This window comes from Thermobia domestica, unplaced genomic scaffold (genome assembly GCF_964235325.1).
Source record: "Thermobia domestica unplaced genomic scaffold, izTheDome1.hap1.1 HAP1_SCAFFOLD_253, whole genome shotgun sequence".
Classification (NCBI taxonomy): domain Eukaryota; kingdom Metazoa; phylum Arthropoda; class Insecta; order Zygentoma; family Lepismatidae; genus Thermobia; species Thermobia domestica.
Genome location: NW_027655970.1, coordinates 136,237 through 141,552, shown reverse-complemented (window position 1 = coordinate 141,552; position 5,316 = coordinate 136,237).

Here is a 5,316-nt window from a genome sequence, read left to right as displayed (position 1 = left end):
CCCATGGTCTTCAGTTCAAATCCACTCTAGCGCAACAGGGTTAACTGTATGCTATTCTGTGCGTTTAAGCTTTTATTTAACGGGCAAGGGCTTTGGGGGAACTATTAAATTTCATTTGTTCTTATGTAGTGAATGCTAAATTCTCTTTGCTGTAATAATTCTTCATTTAGAGATGAGATGCAATAATCACTCAAGTATTAACCAAGAGAAAGAGGGAGAGAGAGAGAAAGTAGAGATAGATCTTATTGAAATATTATAAAGAACATTTTTCCATATTCATACTTATAGTTCAAATTTGTTTCTTCTTCTTTACGAAATTACAATTTTCGTTCACTTAGAGTACAGGAAGGGATGTCAAAGATATATATTTTCACTATTTGTCATATTTGAAACATATAACATGTTTTCTATTCATGCAATAGTTTTCACAAACTAAATTTCACACACTGCACATCTTGTTTTTACTTTCTTAGAATGCCCGTTTTTCGATTGCAATTTCCCAACACACTGGAAAATAATAATTTAACACCGGAAATTATTCTTGTTAGCTTAATGTGTTATGTCAAATAATAATAATAATTCTTTTTTTAAAATGTAAACTATGTTTGTTTCACGAGAGTCAAATCAGCCTTCACGACGTGATATTTTTTCATAAAGTTTCAGTAGATATATCAAAACTGAAAACTAACAAAAGTGGAGGTAACGTTGAAATGAAACGAATAATAAAACATTCGGAGATATTACAAAATGCTGTAACCTCTGAAATAAAGTGAATCTTTGGCCAACATTGTTTTTTCTTGTATGTATAAGGTTAAATAAGATCTCTTTGTGACTTTTCGTGATATCAATTGCTCTGTATATACTAAACGGTGTTTTCTATTCGATTTTTTATTAATTGCAGAGGCATGGATATTTTTCTATTTTTTGCCGTTTGCTGCAGTGACATCTTTCGAGGAAAATAGTGCATTTGTATAATGCCTTACTTAGTTCTCAGCCAACCAACCTCAACGGTATTGTTGGTTATCTAACGTTGCAGGATGTGTGAATACACTTTTTCCCGTGGTAATACAAAACGAACTACCGTAATGCGCTCAAGAGTGACTCCCATTTTGGATCGATCTCGGGTTCACATATATAATCGGCGTGAGCACTAGTCTGTAGGTAAAAGACAAAGGCTATATGTGAAAATGAATTGGAAATGGCCATTATAATATTAATATGACATTTAAATTTAAATCAATAAATGTAAAAATATATGATATTTTTGCGTCTGTATTTTCTAAATATTGAAGTAATGCTCGGAAGCTCGGAGGGTTCATGAGTGCGCACGTACTTTCCTTACTGAAACCTGTGCTTTACAGGATGCCATTCACACTGAGAAGAATCCCTTCTCATGACAGCAGTATATTGTACAAAAATATATGGTAAACGGTATCCCCTTGCTTACTACAGAAATCAGTGCGGAGGATACGCTATCCGTATATCCATGCAGCAGGATGTCTGACGTCCAACAGTCTTCCGTATATCACATGCATATACTTATGTTATCTTCCTCAGCTATATGTTATATACGTCCATTTGTATGTGAGATCCTGACCGCCTAGATTGTTTCATACGGGAAGTACGTATAGATGGAACAGTTATACGGAAAGTATTATAAAACATCGTTTTGAGTTATAAGTCTGCTGTACGTTAAGTCCAAAAACTACGGAAATTACTCATGTAAGCTACCTCTTTAAGCACGCCACCTACATTTTCTTTTCTCAGTGGAATGTTGTAATGTTATATTTTAATTATGGCGTGTCTTATTCTTAACGCAGTGGAGGGTTCAAGAAGCGCCCTAGCCTGGAACTTTTCCTGGAGGGGTACTTGCATTAGTATTTGGCCTCCCCTAGAAAAATATAACATATGAAATATGCCCCTACAATTTTAAATCTTAATAAACATTTGTAGCACTCCCGTCCTTCTCCAAGAAATCACGTACACCAGATTTCCTTCAGATCTTTGACGGCAGCATCGCAACAGAAAATTGTAAAAGCATTGCATTATTTCTAGGTCGCCACCGCGTGTAGAAAACCGCGGAAAATAACGCTGATTCCGGTTCGGTGGAAAGTAAGTGTGGTACCGATTAAGTTCCAAAATCACACTACACGGGACAGATTTAACACCGTGTCTTCAAATACGTGAATGAGCGAATGGATGAATTATTTGTACTCCAAATGCAGAGAAACAATTATGACACTTAAATTATTTCAGATAATAAATACATAAAAAGTAATTATAACGGATAATATCTTTATGGAAGTTCATCTTCAAAGCTAACGCTGAAGTACAATGTTTATTACATAATTAATAACAATAGCAATGTATCATTAAATATTGAAACATAATAGGAAATCAACATTTTCAGAAAAGCGACATTACAATTGAACTTCACAGAAGGAATACAGAGATAAAAGGTAGGCATCCGACTGTCTTCTTTTACAACTCCATATATCGGCAGCCTTCATTGTACAGTTTAAATTTAATCATTGTAGTGCATTTCCGAAATGCAGCAAAATTAGGTTAAGTTCAGAAGTTTTGTAGTAAGCTTTCAAGAGTTTAAATTAGGTTAAGTTGATATAATGTTATTCAGTTTATGCATGTATTTTCTAATTTAGATTAAATTTTGAATAGTTACTCGTATCCTGTGCAAATAAAGACCTAATAATGTTGAGACAAAGATAAAGCTGTTGGTTCGTTAGATTACCGAAGATGTGGCATAAAATGCAACTACTTTCAGATAGCAACATGTCATCATGTATCATTTACTTCAGAAGCCTTGTACAACCCAATCCTTCTTCATACAGCTAGGTCTGGCGTCTTCATAACAGGCGAATGTGCAATCTAAGTAAAATTCCTATCTTTATATAAAATAATTATTTAAATTATTTGCCATATGCATTAATTTAAAATATGTATACACCATACATATTCCATTAACTGTATAACTATTAATACAGTATTTAACTTCATTTAACAATTGTACACACTCCTTTCCTGTTATTACCCACATATTCTACGGTAACTGTAATGAAAAGGCTTAGAGTACAGACTTACAAAATAATTATTTAGAACAGGATCTTCATTAACACAATATTATCGTGAATATTGCTATGCCACAGTAGGTAATTAACGTGTCTTTTTATTAATTTTGTTATATCCTTTCGATCTTCATCGTCATCGTCATGTATTACAAGCAGAATACAAATAACCTCATCAATTTGTGTAAAATTCCATCATGAAAACAAGAAACTGGTAATTTTGGATTATTGAAAACATTTCGAGTTAGTAGTTGCGCATTCTAGATTTCATTAATGGTATGGCTATGCAGTAGCATAGGAAAAGGGGAAGCAAAGCTTCCCTAAGATTAGCTTAATTCAACATTTTATCCAGCTTCGTAACCCACAAATAAATATTTTCAGACATTATATAAATTAAACTTATTATTACCTTGAAAAAGGCCACTAATTATTATTTTCTTCCGAGATAACTTTACCGAGTCATGAGCACAATTAAAACGTATTCAAGCATTAAGTTATTCTGTATTTAAATTATAACATTCATTTCATCTTAAATCACAAGTATTATAACTGCAAATCGATTTTCTTCTGTTTTTGCTACAATATGATACAGACCAACGATCACATTCCTATAGTACTTTCCATTAGAGTTATTTATGGGTGCAGATAGACAATATGTTGGTTACATTATTAGTGTTTCTCAATATGAAAATTTATATTGGTGAACTGATGATTCATGAACAAGAGAACAAATAAATTGAAACGTGGAATAAATACATAATTAAAAAACAATGAAAAACCATTAACAACAGCATAGCTGTGATGCTGGAGCATAACACATCTTTATCATTTTTAGGGAGCCCAGTTGGCGTTCTGTTAAAATTTACAGTTCCCAGATTAGCTGTATGCTTAACCTTAAGAAAATATCTTTGGTTCAGATTATGGCGCAGCACCAGCAGTTATTTAAATTATTTTTCTTTTAGTTTTTCTTGTGAAATGGTATGGTGGACCTATTCCGTGTTGCATTAGTCAAGTTGAGGGATTATTTGACTCAAAACCATCAGAAGTGTATATTATTTCTGCGAACTCTGATAATAGACATTTTACTGAAGTGAGGCAGATAGCACTTCAATTTCACTTAAGGTTTTCTTTCTTTGTTTTTGTTTTGGGAATGTGGTGAATTGATTCCTTGCATCATTTAAAGTGGTAAAATCATATTCATATCGTATAATATGGAGTATGAATGTTTTATCATGAAATGACCCTCCTTGAACGGCGATGAACGTAAATGGAGGGGCAATTCGATCTACCCCGAAAAGGTGACGACTATGGATTAAAGACTGATACGTTGTATTTACAAATGAAGTAATCATATTTAACGTCATAGAATAAAATTATATTATAGAAACTTAGAATTAGGGATGAGCACGAGCGAGTTCGAGCAAGTTTTCTTTATAACTCGACTCAACTCGAAAAGACATCTTTAAGCTCGACTCGACAAATAGAATCGAAAAGTTTCCTCCAACTCGACTCGAAATCAGGTCTAGTTTCGAGTCGAGTCGAGTAGAGTCAAAACGAGCGAATTCAAGCCAAATCCTGTGTGTAGTTTCAAGTACTTTTTCAATGATCCTACATTGACAATATAATTATTATCAATGATAATATTACTACTACTAGTACTACTACTACTACTTATTATTATTATTATTATTATTATTATTATTATTATTATTAATATTAATATTATTATTATTATAACACCATGTATAAACATGAAAGATAGGTGGTTGGTACTAAAATCTAGTTGACTGTCGACCTCGGTAGTCGTGAAGACTAGGAGACAAGGCAATCTTTCATGAGATTCTGGATTTAGTTCCAGAGGAGTAAGTTTTCGGGCTCGAGCTAAATTGTTAAAAGCAATAGGTCGCCGTCCAAACCTGTTCAAAATTTCTCGGCCCGGGTGAGCCGAACTAAGCTGATGGTTTATCCCAACCAAGCTGGCTCTAGCTGATGGCTCACCTCAAGCGAGTCGGCTTAATTGAGGCGAATCGATGGCTCATCCCAACCATGCCGGCTCGAGTTGGTCGCTCAGTTGAACCATGTCCAGCAGGTTGACATCACTACCAGGGATTAGCTTCTGCCTGAGCTCAAAAATTCGACCATGCAGATCTCAGCCTTGATGGTTAGAACCACAATATATACTTATTCTGGTGCTAACGACATTTGAGACTGCCTGGTTATAAAATTCCTTTGT